Source organism: Podarcis liolepis (genome assembly GCF_965112155.1).
Source record: "Podarcis liolepis genome assembly, chromosome: 13".
NCBI lineage: Eukaryota > Metazoa > Chordata > Lepidosauria > Squamata > Lacertidae > Podarcis > Podarcis liolepis.
Window position 1 is genome coordinate 4,245,588 of NC_139573.1, and position 17,173 is coordinate 4,262,760.

The following is a 17,173-nucleotide window of genomic DNA, read 5'->3' on the forward strand; positions in this document are numbered from 1 at the left end:
ATTCTATGATCCCAGAGGCTGGAGCTCCCCTATGAAAAATCTGTAGGGTTTTTGGGTTTTTTAGTTTTGAAACACAGCGGTTCGTAAAATTGCAGCCTGTGTGGAGAAAGCAGACAGAGAAAACTTTCCCCCCTCCCTCATGAGACTAAATCCAACAGAAGACGAATGCTGGGAGATTCAGGACGGCATTTCTTCACTCGGCGCTGTTAAACTGCGGAACTCCCTGCCACAAGAGGAAGTGACGGCTGCTGCCCATTTAGGTGGCTCCGAAAGGGAATTAGACAATGCTGCTTGGGGGCTTCCCTTGAAGGCTTCTGGGCCACCGGGAGAGTAAGGATGCTGGGCTTAGATGGGCCCCCTTTGGCCAGATCCGTCAGACAGACTATGCTGACGTCCTTGGCTGCTTACAGACCCCAGCCCACGTGCGAGGGAGGTTTCTGACACCCACCCCATAGGTGTGGCAGGTGTGCCCTAAAATGTCTCCGGTCCAGTTAGGAGTGAACTGGCGATAAGCAAAAGGGATTCTGATCATTCCCCTCCGCATTGTATGTTCCACAACAGAACCTTGACATTACTCACCGCTGTCCATGGAGGCGCAGGTCAGTTCTGTGTCCAGGGCAGCTCCATCTGGGATGCAGGATGAGACCCTCCCTGCCCGCTGTCTGTCTCTCCAGAGTGGCGCATGCTCTGGTTATCTCTCGCTTGGACTACTGCCATGCACTCTACGTGGGGCTACCTTTGAAGGTGACCCGGAAACTGCAACTAATCCAGAATGCGGCAGCCAGACTGGTGACTGGGAGCGGCTGCCGAGACCACATAACACCAGTCTTGAAAGACCTACACTGGCTCCTAGGACGTTTCCGAGCACAATTCAAAGTGTTGGTGCTGACCTTGAAAGCCCTAAACGGCCTCAAAGGCCCAGTAGACCCGAAGGAGCGTCTCCACCCCCATCGTTCAGCCCGGACACTGAGGTCCAACTCCGAGGGCCTTCTGGCGAGAAGTGAGGTTACAGGGAACCAGGCAGAGGGCCTTCTCGGTGGTGGCCCCCGCCCTGTGGAAACCCTCCCACCAGATGTCAAAGAGAAAAATAACTACCAAACCTTTAGAAGGCATCTGAATGCAGCCCTGTTTAGGGAAGCTTTTAATGTTTACTAGGCTATTGTATTTTAATATTTTGTTGGAAGCCGCCCAGAGTGGCTGGGGAAACCCAGCCAGGTGGGCGGGGTATAAATAAATTATTATTATTATTATTATTATTATTATTATTATTATTATTATTATTCAGTGGTACCTCGGGTTACATACGCTTCAGGTTACAGACTCTGCTAACCCAGAAATAGTACCTCGGGTTAAGAACTTTGCTTCAGGACTAGAACAGAGATTGCAAGAAGGCGGCGGCAGCGGGAGGCCCCATTAGCTAAAGTGGTGTCTCAGATTAAGAACAGTTTCAGGTTAAGAACGGACCTCCGGAACGAATTAAGTATTTAACCCGAGGTACCACTGTATTATTACTAAATATATATATTTCTGACACTGGGATTTCTCCACGAAAGGGGGTTGGGCTGGATGACCTTCAGGGGTCCCTCACACCTCTACAATCCTACGATTTTGTGGCCTCCGAAGCTGGTGGCTTATCCTTCATTGGAGGTTGCAAAAGTGAAGATGGATGGCCATTTTTGTCTGGGTGGGGTTTTTTTTAGCCATGATTCTTGCACTGCAGACAGGATGAGTTTGGGGGAATCCCTTCCAAACTCCCCCAATTCTATGACTCTAAGTGTGTCTGGCAAATGCTGTTAAAAAAAAGATCAAAACAAAGTGCAGAGATTTATATGCCCATTTCATTTCATTAAAAGGCGGAGGGGGGGGTATTTTCAAATTTATTACGTATGTTGTTTCTCATTCCGGCTAGGATAATTGCAGGCTAATTCCGCCTGCAGGTTTTTCTCCCCCAGGAGTCAATTTCACACCTTAGGATAAGATCTCTTTATTGTCATTGTCCCACACAGAACAATGAAATTGAAAAAATCTACATAAGGCAGATTTTTGGAGGGGAAGTTGATAGATTAGGGAGACAGGCAGATGGATATTCCAATGGCCAAAGTTATTTTGCCAATGAAACTGTGGAATGCTGGCTGGCTGGGTATGAACTCGTTTACTGGGTTACGGGCGAGGGTTTAAAAGAATAATTTCATTTTAACAGGTGTCCCTTGTGAAAGGATTCCTCAGAGGCAGGTGAGTCAGTGCCCAGGCGTGTGTTGCCGAACCCTCAATTGTGTCGCCCTCACCTAGAAACTGTGCTCCAACCAGGTCAGGCCACTGGGCCAGACAGCTTGAGTCGTCATCTCTCTGCCGCCTACATAATTCCTTAGGACCCATTTCGCAGGCGGGGAAAAGAGAGGCAGGAGGCCAATGGAAAAACTGATTAGGGGTTAGGCAGAGAGGAGAGATTGGGTCAGTTCCTCTCCTTACATGCCTGTTTGGTTCACCTATAAAAGAGTACAGGAGTCTTGCTAGGGTGTTGGTTTGAGTGGAGGCAGTGTGGCGCAGTGGTTAGAGCTGACTTTCCCACCCTGGGGTCTTCAGGTGTCTTTGTACTACCCGTTTTTATCTTCTGAACCGCCACGAGATCTTTCGATAAATTGAATATTCTTTTTTTTTAAAAAAACCAGTGCCTTTTTTCTTTTAAAAAATGATTTTACTCTCATTTTCCTACTCATTTTGAAATTCTTCCCCTCAACGAGGCAAACTTAAGATTCACAAAATGTTTAGGGGTATGCGTTGTCTCCACAGAAAAAAGCACTGAAAACAATAATAAAAATAAAGTTCCCATCAGCCCCCATCTGCCTGCACAACCCCAACGTTCAGGAAATACGGGGGTTTTGACACCACAAGGTCTGGTGACTCAAGGTTGAGAAGGGCTGGGTTCGAGTGTTGGGCTAGGACCAGGGTTCGAATCCCCATCGGCCACGAAGCTCACTGCGTGACCTTGGGAGACAAACCTTGCCTTCTCTCAGCTTCTCGTACCTCACAAGGTTGTTGTTGGGATGACATGAGGAGTCAGAGAACTCCTGGGCTGCAGCTTGGCCCTTTGAGCATGAGACTCTTAATCTCAGGGTTCTGGGTTCGAGTTCCGAGTTGGGCGATAGATTCCTGCATTTCAGAGGGCTGGACTAGATGACACTCGTGGTCCCTGCCAGCTCTGCAATTCTATGATTCCATAAATACAACGAAGAAAGAAAATCCGTAATAAACGAAGCACACTTAGGCCAAAGAATCTTGGGAACTGTAGCTCTGGGAGAACTCCCAGCGCCCTTAAACTACGGTTCCCAGGTATATTACACCAGTGAAATTAGCTATATAAGACACCAGTGAAATTAGCTGTATAAGACAAATAAATGTTGGAAATATAAGGAAAAAGAAGGAACATTTTATCATATGTGGTGGAAATGTAAAAAAGCAAAGAACTTCTGGGAAACGATTTATAATGAGATGAAAAAGATGTTGAAATATACATTTTTTAAAAAACCTAAAGCATTTTTACTTGGTATTATAGGTCAGGGCATTAATAGGCAAGATGTTAAATTGTTTCTATATGCAACAACTGTGGCAACAGTATTGTTAGCCCAGAAATGGAAACAGGAATAAATTCCGACGAAAGAAGAATGGCAGACGAAATTAATGGACTATGCAGAATTGGACAAAATGACAGGAAGGATTTGAAACCTGCGAGACCAGAGACTCACAGAATATTGGAAGAAGTATATGAATTATTTGAAGAGCAACTGTAATCAACAAATTACGCTGGTATGACTACAAGAAGTTTTGTAAGGAGAAATATACGAAGTGCTACAAAGTTGAAAAAGACAGAGATACTGGTTATGAGTTTGAAATATAATAGGTAAGATAAGGAATGCATACTAAGAGATTAGACTGGAAAATTTTCAGACAGGATTGATGGAAGTCAAAAAACTGCATAAGATGTAAAAGTATAAATAAAGAAATTCCTTCCAGTAGCACCTTAAAGACCAACTAAGTTAGTTCTTGGTATGAGCTTTCGTGTGCATGCACACTTCTTCAGATACACTGAAACAGAAGTTGCCAGATCCTTCTATATAGTGAGAAGGTGGGGAGGGGTATTACTCAGAAGGGTGGTGGGAATGGGAGATTGGCAGATAGCTGAGATGAGCCTGTTGACGACTCTTAACGACTGCAATAGGTCTTACAGGAAAAGGCAAGGGGTGAGAAGGTGAAAAATGGCTTAGTCATGTATAATGAGATAAGAATCCAATGTCTTTGTTCAGACCAGGTCTCTCCATGGTTTTAAGTTTGGTAACCACCCTTCTGAGTAATACCCACCACCCTTCTGAGTAATACCCCTCCCCACCTTCTCACTATATAGAAGGATCTGGCAACTTCTGTTTCAGTGTATCTGAAGAAGTGTGCATGCACACGAAAGCTCATACCAAGAACTAACTTAGTTGGTCTTTAAGGTGCTACTGGAAGGAATTTCTTTATTTTGACTATGGCAGACCAACACGGCTACCTATCTGTAAATGTAAAAGTATGTATAATTACTGTTGAGAATGATATGTTAAAAAAGTAATTCAAAACTTATATAAAAGTGTTCAATGTGCGGCGCGAGGCAGTCAGGAGGAGCCTGCCGACGTGCCTAGGCAAGGAATCTGAACCCAGGCATCCGAGGCCGGAATTTGGCTCTCTGAACCACGCCAGCAGTCTTGCCAAAAAGCCTAAAGGTTCCCGGTGTTTGTTTTCGCAAAGGCCTTTGGAGCTGAGCAATGGCTTTGGGTGCCTGGAGCGGTGCTGCATTTAGTACCCAGGGTGACCCACATTTAGCCAGCGCTTCCTTCCTTCCCGGGGAATCTGGGTCGAGCGTTTTTTTGCAAAACTGGCTCCCTCCCTCCTCTCCCTTATAGAGGAATCAGGAAGCCCTGCGGGGACTGGAGTTCCCTGGGGGTGAGGAGGGGAGTCAGGATTGGAACCCAGAGCTCTCCAAGGCCACCTCCTCAACTTTAACCCTTCAGGTCCCACACCCTTGTAAGGTTGAGCTTTGATGATGTTAACGGAGAAATCTGAGGGCTCCCTTGGACGAAAAACAAGGACACCAGCCAGGAATACCAGAGCAAAACAGCAGCCAGTAGGCTTTGTCTTTATGGAAGACTGTCATGACAGGACTCCCACCTGCCACCAGGTGGAACAAGATGGAAGCCCCAAACAAAAGAGAACCCAAACTTTTAATAGCTGCTCACCCCCATGTTACACCCCCCCAAACTACATCACTGATACATCACAGTTACATCATGAAAGGGGATGTCTGGTGGCAGTAATCTGAGCATCCTGGACCCTGCCCCATGGTTCCCCTTGCCCTCCACCAAACACCCATCAAGTGGAACAAAAGAGATCTTTACATTTCCCTGTTTCCCAGCCAAGTGAATCACACCCTTTTGTCTTCATCTGGGTTTGTTCTTTCTGGAAGGGCTACCTGTCCGGCACTCAGGTATCAGGATGCCAGGGATTATCACTCAGGCAGAGGGGCTGCTGAGGAGCTGAGCTCACATGTCTATATGAATTTCTGAAGTTTCCCTGTGAGCCAGTACAGAGATAAAATTTATCAGTGAATTCTTACATTTGGTATTGTGCAGCAAAGGCCCTTTTAATAGATAGGAAGAAACTGTGATGGGGTGTTTTGTGGGGACAAATCACAGAAGTCACAAAAGCGATTGTGCTGGTTTTGGTAGTGGGCTGCATGTGCATGATATCTGCTGGAGGGGCAACACCCCCCCCCAACCTATACATAAATTCCTGCAACAATGTGAAACATTTTGCAGAGTTGGAAGGGGCTCACAGAGTCATCTAGTCCAACCCCCTGTGATACAGGGATTTGTGAACCCCAGAGTCAGCCACGACTGGACCTAATGGTCAGGGGTCCCTTTACCTTTACGAACCCATAATAGTTCCCACCCCCCAGGCTATATGCTTTTGGATGAGTCAAAACTGTTCCCTCGCCTGATTCTTTAAAGTTGGGAAATACAGTTTTCATCAGTTCTGCCATAAAATGTTTGAAAGTCTTTTGTGTTGTTTATTTAAATTGCCAAATATTTATTTATAACATGACAAGCATAATAACAGATGCCAAGTGAGATGACGGTAGACAGTACAGTGGTACCTCAGGTTACATACGCTTCAGGTTACAGACTCCGCTAACCCAGAAATATTACCTCAGGTTAAGAACTTTGCTTCAGGATGAGAACAGAAATTGTGCTCCGACGGCAGGCCCCATTAGCTAAAGTGGTGCTTCAGGTTAAGAACAGTTTCAGGTTAAGAACGGATCTCCAGAACGAATTACCGGTAAATTGGAAGACCCAAGATTTGCCCACTCTGGAAGAATGGCAGATGCAACTGATAGACTACATGGAATTGGCAGAAATGACTGGCAGAATCCGGGACCTGGGAGAAGAGACGGTGGAAGAGGACTGGAAAAAGTTTAAGGACTATTTGCAAAAACATTGTAAATTGTATGAATGCTAAGATGATGCAGGACAGAAAATTAACCTGGCACCAGTAAATTAGTTGAAAAAAGTAGGAAAATAAGTGATTTATAAGAAAAAGGATGAAACTTTATTTAATATTATGTCAAACTTAAATACTAGAGTATGTGAAAATAAAAATAAAAATTGGAGACATAATATTTGAAAATTATAAAGTAAGAGTTGAAAGAAGGTGAAGCATTGCTGACTTAACTTTATAACTGGGAACGCAGATAAGGGAGATGTGAGGAAGTCCCAAAAGAAGGTTATGAAAATTTGTTCTTTTTTAGAAATTAATTATGTTGTATTTTATTTATTGTGTGTTAATTTTTTGCTTTTTTCTTTTTTGTTTGTTTTATGTTGGTGATGGTGTTTCGTGTGTTTGGTGTTATACTGTGCAAAAACTTTTAATAAATATTTTATAAAAATAAATAAATAAATACTTAATCCGAGGTACCACTGTAGAAGCAAACGGGTGGCCATTTGAAACGGATGCTTTAGCTGATATTCCTTCTGATGCTACAATTCTGTGATCCTGTATCGAAACAAATTTCCAGTCCAAAATCAACCACAACAAATGAACCCCACAAGGTTCCGTTTAACACAAATGGGTTGACATTAGCCTGTCCCTTATTCTTGCGCTGTGTTATAAAAGAAACTCCATTTCTTGATAAAGACGCTATCTTCTGAAGGCAGCCCTGTTTAGGGAAGCTTTTAATCTTTGATGTATTACGGTATTTTACTACAGTGGTACCTCGGGTTACATACGCTTCAGGTTACAGACTCCGCTAACCCAGAAATATTACCTCAGGTTAAGAACTTTGCTTCAGGATGAGAACAGAAATTGTCTTCCCTTTGGCGCAGCAGCAGCAGGAGGCCCCATTAGCTAAAGTGGTGCTTCAGGTTAAGAACAGTTTCAGGTTAAGCACAGACTTCCGGAACGAATTAAGTACTTAACCCGAGGTACCACTGTATTTTGTTGGAAGCCACCCAGAGTGGCTGGGATAGCCCAGCCAGATGGGCGGGGTATAAATAATAAATTATTATTATTATTATTATTATTATTATTATTATTATTATTATTATTATCATCTTGTTGTCAGCCCTCTCTGCTTCTCACCGTATATATAAGCATAGCTCCACACTCAGGGGAGAGCCTGCGCTGGTTTTGCACATCCCACTACGAAGGAGTATCTGCGAAGACAACATATTTTGGGCCTCCATCCCTCCCTGTTTCTTCTCCCTAAGAGATCCCCATTTCTCCTTTCAGATCCTGCCTAGAAGCTTCTCTCCCTGCAGCCCCAACTCAGAGTAAACAAGTCCGGCCTCAATAAACGGGTGGCCGTTGCAAAGTTCAAGAGGGGGGTCTCGAAGGGAAGAAGGCTCCTTGGGTCAAAGTCTACGTGATCTGCTTGGAGACTGGGGAGCCGGGGTGGAGAGGTCAAGAGACCAGCTCTTGGCTAAAGGATAAACAGTTGGGGGAGAGAACAGATGGGTGCAAATTCTCTTGGAGATGCCGGCCGCAGGAGTTCAAAGGTGACCTGGCCTTGGAGCCAGCTTAAGGGGGGTCAACGTCCAGCAACAGATTTTCCTGCCTAGTCCCCCCTCAATAAAGAGACGCAGGTGGCGCTGTGGGTTAAACCACAGAGCCTAGGGCTTGCCGATCAGAAGGTCAGCGGTTCGAATCCCTGTGTCGGGGTGAGCTCCCGTTGCTCGGTCCCTGCTCCTGCCAACCTAGCAGTTCGAAAGCACGTCAAAGTGCAAGTAGATAAATAGGTACCGCTCCAGCGGGAAGGTAAATGGCGTTTTATCCACCCTCAATCTCCTAACATTCTTTTTTTTTAAAAAAAGATGATCTTTATTGGTTTTTTATAATTACATACTATACAGTGGTACCTCGGGTTAAGTACTTAATTCATTCTGGAGGTCTGTGCTTAACCTGAAACTGTTCTTAACCTGAAGAACCACTTTAGCTAATGGGGCCTCCTGCTGCTGCCGTGCCGCCGGAGCACAATTTCTGTTCTCATCCTGAAGCAAAGTTCTTAACCTGAAGCACTATTTCTGGATTAGCGGAGTCTGTAACTTGAACTGTATGTAACCCGAGGTACCACTGTACATTAAAAAGGTAAAGGGGCCCCTGACCATTAGGTCCAGTCGCGGACGACTCTGGGGTTGCGGCGCTCATCTCGCTTTATTGGCCGAGGGAGCCGGCGTACAGCTTCCGGGTCATGTGGCCAGCATGACTAAGCCGCTTCTGGCGAACCAGAGCAGCACACGGAAACGCCGCTTAGCTTCCCGCCGGAGTGGTACCTATTTATCTACTTGCACTTTGATGTGCTTTCGAACTGCTAGGTTGGCAGGAGCAAGGACCGAGCAACAGGAGCTCACCCCGTCGCGGGGATTCGAACCGCCAACCTTCTGATCAGCAAGTCCTAGGCTCTGTGATTTAACCCACAGCGCCTATTACATTTTACATTTATTCTTTCTCTCAAGAGCTGACTTCCCTCCTTACTTCTTCCAGCTTTTTTGTGTCGTCTTTAACTTTTCTCATTGTCTTTATCCATTTTGTATATAGTTGTTGTTCTTCAGTTTTTGTCCATGAAATGTCCATAAACAAATAAATATTTCTATATATACAATTCTTGTTGTCTGTCTGTATTCATCTACAAATACTGTTCAACCTTGGTCATAATATACCGTATTTTTCGCTCTATATGATGCACCAGACCATAAGACGCACCTAGTTTTTGGAGGAGGAAAACAAGAAAAAAAATTCTAAATCTCAGAAGCCAGAACAGCAAGAGGGATCTCTGCGCAGTGAAAGCAGAAATCTCTCTTGCTGTTCTGGCTTCTGGGATAGCTGCGCAGCCTGCATTCGCTCCATAAGACGCACACACATTTCCCCTTACTTTTTAGGAGGGAAAAACTGAGTCTTATAGAGCAAAAAATACGGTAATTTTTAAATTCATTTTGATATTATTGTCCAGTAAATTTCTTTGTATTTTCCCGTTATGAGGTTTATTTCAGTTCTAGTGGTTTCCCTATTTCACATCATCTTCTCTATATATAAAACACAAATTTTCCCCATTCTTTTTGATATGTTTCATCACCCTGATGTCGAATTTTTGCTGTGAATTTGCCTGTTTCTGCATACTCCTTAACCTTAAACTGCCACTCTTCTACATCTGGAGAGGGCGCCGGGTTGCCAAAGGCCGGTTTTGTGGCTTGGGCCCGGCCCCTGAAATGAAAATCAGCCCAAAGGGCAGGAGAGGAGAGGGGTATTGATAGATCAACACATTTCCCAGAAGGCTCCCCAGGAAAAACAAAGCAAAGCGCTGCCGCCACCTTGCAAGGTTCTTACGCAACAGGATGGAGCCTTGCCCAGACTTTTCGATTCATCTGAGGATTGCTGCCAGGCTGGTTTTGGGGCAGCCGAGCTCAGAAATGCATCCGAAAGAGGAGTGGAGGAGAGAAAGATCGAGGCCTGGAGAAATCTCTCTCTCTTTCTCTGGTTCCGTCTCCTTCCCTCGCTCTTCCGAGATTGAGGACAACACGGCTGTTGTTTCTGTGACTGGGTCCCTAGCAAGGGAACAGGGGGGGGGGAATCGACGGCGTCCTCTGAATCTGCATGGGTGCATGCATTGCAGGCCGAAACCCAACAGGTGGGGTGTTTCTGCGCCGCACCTGTTGCATTTCTGCCTGCCCCAAGGAAATCAGGGTTTCCCTAGAGCTTGGTAGGAGGCTGCTGGGGAGAAACAGCCTCCTGCGGGCTCCCAGGTAACCATCTGCCTTCGCTAAGGATGACTGTTTGTCCCTGGAAGGGTGCCAGGCTGGGCTGGGCGCCAGGGCCAAATCTGCCCCCCTCCCTGGCCAAACGCTTGCATGCCCAGCATCTAAAGGCACAGATTGGCAGAGGCAGGATTATCTGCCACTGCAGGGTGTCGACATGCCCCCTGGTGACAGCAGCAGGAATGGCACCCTATAAATAGAGGATGGGGTGATATCAGAGAGAAGCAGGAATTATTATTTATTATTATTTGTTTCATTTCTCTATGGCTTTTTATTTTCAAGAAAAACCTCTAAGCGGCTTGCAGCATATAAAAGCATCAACAAAACAATCTGAAGAAGGTCAAATATAGAGTGCACACGGTCAAAGCAACGTAATTAACATAAATAACTAAAATATTGTATTAAAATATTTCAAAATGAAACATTACAAAGGAGGTCAACTACAGAATGTGTATTTAACACAAAGTTAACCAAAAAAAACCTTAAGCATTTAAAAACAACAACCCACCATTGCTACGTGAAGTCAAATATAAAATGCACATTTAAAGCAGCATAATTAACCGGAGGAATAAAATGGCAAATGGCAATGTCAGATATTTGCAAATATAGCCTGACAGTCGCTGGGTATTTCCTGTTCCATCCTCAACGCCGTTTCATTTCGCAGCTTGAAATTTAGCAAGGGAGATTTCATGTCTTTGGTGGGCGGCATGCAATGGCATTCGGAACCTAGCTTTTCACAGTTGACATGCAATGGCATTCAGTCTCTGGCTTTTCTTGGTGTGAAATTTCAATTGATGCGTGAAAAGATGGCGTCTGGTGAGTTCTTATAACCGGACCTGGCCGAAATCTGCATACTCAAGAGTTGCCAGCAGGTCTTAAAGAGCTCAAGTGTTTCAGATTCAAAAAGCCAACGTTGCTTTTGAGATTGGAAGGGAGAAATGGGGAAATCTGGGTGCTTTTGAATTTGGGTGCTAAGAATACCAGCCTTTCCTCACTGGAACTGCTGCTGTGCTTCTAAACAGTCTGCCGATCAAGGCACAGGAGCTGATTGAGATGGGAAAAACTGGCAACCCTATAAACAGATGGGATTATTTTCCCCACCAAGATCTGCGGAAGAGACACAAGGATTCACGGTTCCTGCTCTAAGCCACTGTTCTCTGAAGGATAGATTTGCCCCCGCAAACTCAGGGGAGAAAATGTAGGCAAAATCCCCTGCTCTGTTTGACCGCCCAGGATGCAGACTTTTGAGTCACACAGAACTCAATTTCTGCCTGATGAAGAGTCCTGTGGAACTCAAAAGCTTGCCTCTCCCGCACAAACTCAGGCCGGTGGTTTTTAAAAATGCATTTTTTCCTGGCCTTTGTATTTTGAGCTAAGTTCTTGCAGCCCAGTGTAATCCGGACCGAGGGAAACTTGCTATAGCTCCTCAAAAACATCGGAACTTTTCGGACGGTGAGAGCCATTCGACGGACCCCCTCGGAAGATCGGGGGCTCTCCAACGGCAATCGGATGGCCTTCTGTTGGGGAATTCTTCAACTAATCCAGAATGCGGCAGCTAGACTGGGGACTGGGAGCGGCCGCCGAGACCACATAACACCGTTCTTGAAAGACCTACACTGGCTCCCAGGACGTTTCTGAGCCCAATTCAAAGTGTTGGTGCTGACCTGGAAAGCCCTAAATGGCCTCAAAGGCCCAGTAGACCTGAAGGAGCGTCTCCACCCCCATCATTCTGCCCGGACACTGAGGTCCAGCTCCGAGGGCCTTCTGGCGGTTCCCTCCCTGCGAGAAGCCAAGTTAACAGGGAACCAGGCAGAGGGCCTTCTTGGTGGTGGCACCCTCCCTGTGGAACGCACTCCCTTCAGATATCAAAGAGAAAAACAACTACCAGACTTTTAGAAGACATCTGAAGGCAGCCCTGTTTAGGGAAGCTTTTAATGTTTAATAGGTTATTGTATTTTAATACAGTGGTTACGTACTTAATTCGTTCCGGAGGTCTGTTCTTAACCTGAAAATGATCTTAACCTGAGGCACCACTTTAGCTAAATGCTGCTGCCGTGCGATTTCTGTTCTCATCCTGAAGCAAAGTTCTTAACCCGAGGTCCTATTTCTGGGTTAGCGGAGTCTGTAACCTGAAGCGTCTGTAACCTGAAGCGTCTGTAACCCGAGGCACCACTGTATTCTGTTGGAAGCCGCCCAGAGTGGCTGGGGAAACCCAGCCAGATGGGCGGGGTATAAAGAATAAATTATTATTATTATTATTAGTTCAGCCGCGGTCCCTGCCTTGCAAGTGGGTTGGACTAGATGATCGCAGGGGGTCCCTTCCAACTCGGAAAGTGGGGGGTAGGGGGGCAAGGCCAATAATAATAATAATAATAATAATAATAATAATAATAATAATTTATTATTTATACCCTGCCCATCTGGCTGGGCCTCCCCAGCCACTCTGGGCGGCTTCCATAAAAACCAAAAATACAGTAAAATATCACACGTTAAAAACTTCCCTGAACAGGGCTGCCTTAAGATGTCTTCTGAATGTCAGGTAGTTGTTTATCGCTTTGACATCTGCTGGAAGGGCGTTCCACAGGGCGGGCGCCACTACCGAGAAGGCCCTCTGCCTGGTTCTCTGTAGCTTTGCTTCTCGCAATGAGGGAACCGCCAGAAGGCCCTCAGAGCTGGACCTCGGTGTCCGGGCTGAACAATGGGGGTGGAGACGCTCCTTCAGGTCTACTGGGCCTTTGAGGCCGTTTAGGGCTTTCAAGGTCAGCACCAACACTTTGAATTGTGCTCAGAAACATACTGGGAGCCAATGTAGGTCTTTCAAGACCGGTGTTATGTGATCTCGGTGACCGCTCCCAGTCACCAGTCTAGTTGCCGCATTCTGGATTAGTTGTAGTTTCCGGGTCACCTTCAAAGGTAGCCCCACGTAGAGCGCATTGCAGTAGTCCAAGCGGGAGATAACCAGAGCATGCGCCACTCTGGCCAGACAGTCCGCAGGCAGATATGGAGAAGTCCCAAATCCAGGCCTGTACCCTGGGCTGTGGGAACATTTGAGAGCTGCCCGCTGAGCAACGAATACCCTCTGACTCTTTGACAAAGCAAGGTGGATTTGCTTAATGCTCCTTGACAGGTTGCTGATGTTTTCATGCTCGCACGCCCCCCCCAAACCACGCTCCTTCCCAGCCTTGCCTTGGCACAGCGGCTGGCGGGGTGGGGTGGGGAGTTAATCCTGTCCCTGGAGGATTGCAAAGGCCCCCACCCTCCCAAGTCTGACTGCTGGGATGCAGGCTGACACTTGGGACCCGGCGCCTGTCAAAGCGTGAGACGCCCCGGGGTGGGGGTTTGGGGGGGCGACGCAGGGCTCCCCACCTGAGGCCGCTTTCTCTCCCTGCGACGCCTGACAGGTAAGCAATTTGGGGGACACCCCCCTACCCAGTTCTTCTCTGGAGGGACCCTCACCTGTGCATTTGGGTCACGGATGGGGGCAGATTTTTTGCCAAAGGCAGGGTCACTGGGACTTTGGGGGGCCACTGGGGAGAATTGGGATTTGGGGGGGGGCATAGCTGTCAACGTTTCCCAATTTTTAAGGGAAATCCCCTTATTCCAAATAAGAAAAGGGAAAAATTGACAGCTATGGGGGAGAGGATTGTGGTAGGTTAAGTCAGGAAGAATTATTGGGCATGTGGGCAGTGGCGTAGCGTGGGTTGTCAGCACCCGGGGCAAGGCAAGTAATTTGCGCCCCCTAACCCATGGATTTGCGCCCCCTAACCCTAACCCCCAGATGTTGCGCCCGGTGCGGCCGGCCCCCCCTGCACCCCCCACGCTACGCCACTTCATGTGGGTCAGGTGAGATGTTGGGTTGGGAGGGATACCCAGGTATTTTCAATGGGGTGGGGGGCATGGGGAATTGGGGAAGGGTGTGTTGTTGGCAAAATCAAGCAAAATCTTTTCCTTTCTTTTTTTGAATTTGCATTTTATTTATTTGTTAACCTTCTTACATTACATTGGTAAACGTCATATTACATTACAGGACTTACTGTAATATGATTTCCAAAATTATATACCTAGAAAGAAAATGAAACAAAAAAGAAAGAAAGATCAAAGAGGAAAAACAAAAACAAATTCCCCCCCCCCAAAAAAATAATATACGTACCAACACACTAGACTTCCTGTCTTTCCCATTGTATATTCCTTTTTTACAAATGAATGTACTCTTATTATTGTATATTTCTTCACGTATTATCTAATACATTCCTATATCAATATGTGCTCTTAGTCTTATTTCTCAACTCAGTCTCACGCCAATGTCAATCAAATGCTAGCATATGCTTTGCTATGCGGGCAAAATCTAGCAAAATTAAGGGATGGCAGCTGGTAAAAGGCTCCAGACTTCTGAGGAGTGCGAACAAATGCCTAGGGCAGCCTTTGCCAACCCGGCGCCCTCCAGACCTCTGGCACTACAACTCCCAGCATACCTTGTGAGTCCTTGGACAGAAACCTTGCGTGTCTATATGGCTGGGTTTATATATGCCACATTTTAGCGATGTCGCAAGCCGCTCAGAGTTATTTTATTGTCTTCATTTTATATATATATATATAAAAATAAGAATTCTGCGCCGCCGTTCATAAAAGGAAAGCAGAGGGGGTTTGCGGCCATTATGCGTAAAACTGTACCACTAAAACCAGACGGATAGATGGGTAGATAAAAGTTGAAATCAGAAATCAGCTCACTCGGATGGAAAGATGCAGTCTTCGTTGCCTGGCAGAACGGAAAAGTTTCCCCCAGGCGTTTAAAAGGCGCTTGCTGGATCTCAGTTTGGTGGCATATTCCACAAGGCTGTTCTGCTGGAGCTGCAAGGTCGGTTTCTATTTTGGTGTCAAACGAACCTCGCTAACTCGGAGAATATTTGTGCAAAACGGTTTGTGCAATGAGGCTGGACTGGCAGGTTGGCTGGCAGCTGCGGGGCCTTAATAATAATAATAATAATAATAATAATAATAATAATAATAATAACGAAATTCCTTCCAGTAGCACCTTAAAGACCAACTAAGTTAGTTCTTGGTATGAGCTTTCGTGTGCATGCACACTTCTTCAGATGCACTGAAACAGAAGTTGCCAGATCCTTCTATATAGTGAGAAGGTGGGGAGGGGTATTACTCAGAAGGGTGGTGGGAACGGGAGATTGGCAGATAGCTGAGATGAGCCTGTTGACGACTCTTAACGACTGCAATAGGTCTTACAGGAGTCTGTAACGGTAATAGTAATAATAATTTGATTTGCCCTGAGGTCCCAGAGCAGGCCGTGGCAAGTTAAAACACCGCTTTTAAAAACAGTTTGAATTGCAATAGCAAAAACAGGGCGAGTCTTTGAAATATGCCCTTCTTCTTTGGAAGGGACCCCCCAAGGTCATCCAGCCCAACCCCCATCATTGCAAAAACCTTCCTCTTCCTCTTCCTGTGTTCTTGGTAGGGAGAGAAGTCCATCTAGACTTCTTGGGCACCCGCTGACAGAAGTGGGGCAGAGTAGGGGGGAGAGAGAGAGAGGTTTGTTGGGAATGGGGGAGAAGGAGGAGGGCGGGTTGCCAGCGAGGCTAAACGAGGAAGCAGGGAACCGGCAGCCATTCCGAACGAATGCTTTTCTTCTTCTTAAATTTGCATGCATTTAAATGCATGCATGTGTGCTGATCATGTGCCGCTACTGGCACCACTTTTCGGGCCTGAAACATGTGCCCAAAGCGCTACCAGTTCCCCACTGGTTTAGCTGTCAAAACAGAGTGAGCTGAGGGTTCGCTTCCTGGCACAGCACCTATTTCCTAGGCAGTGTGGTGCAGTGGTTACGATGTTGCAGTAAGACCTGGGAGAGATGGGGCTTCCAATTGCCACTCGTCCACAAAGCTCGCTGGGTGCAAGCCTTGGGGATTAGTTGCTGCCTCTCTCAGCCTGGCCCGCCTCGCAAGGTTGTTGTTGTGGAGGAGAACCATGTATGCCACTGTCAGCTCCTAAAAGGTGGGCTATTTTTTTAAAAAAATCATTTTATTAATTTTCTAATAAGTTATATCGCTGAAAAATTGATCGCCGAAAAATTGATGCTTTTGAATTATGGTGTTGGAGGAGACTCTTGAGAGTCCCATGGACTGCAAGAAGGTCCAACCTCTCCATTCTGAAGGAAATCAGCCCTGAGTGCTCACTGGAAGGACAGATCCTGAAGCTGAGGCTCCAAGACTTTGGCCACCTCATGAGAAGAGAAGACTCCCTGGAAAACACCCTGATGTTGGGAAAGATGGAGGGCGCAAGGAGAAGGGGACGACAGAGGACGAGATGGTGGGACAGTGTTCTCGAAGCTACCAGCATGAGTTTGACCAAACTGCGGGAGGCAGTGGAAGACAGGAGTGCCTGGCGTGCTCTGGTCCAGGGGGTCACGAAGAGTCGGACACGACTAAACAACAACAACATCGCAAACAAAAATGCAAACCATAATCCTTAATTCCACTGTATAAACAAATCACCATACCCTGGGATTTCAAAAAACCCTTGTTTTCCCTCCATCCCCCCTCTTGCTTCCATTGTTTTGTGTTTATTCATGCACCTTGTATTCTTAACAATCCGATTTTTAAACCTTATTCATCTTCTTACAAGTGACTTTTAAAAGTTCTGCTAATGTAAAAATCTATATGCAAAGCTTGAAAAGCATGCACTGAACATTTCCCTTAAAAAAAAAAAAAAAGAATATCGGAAAAAGAGGAGAGTGCAAAATATGGTCTAAAGCTCAACATCAAAAAAACGAAGATCATGGCCACTGGGCCCATCACCTCCTGGCAAACAGAAGGGGAAGAAATGGAGGC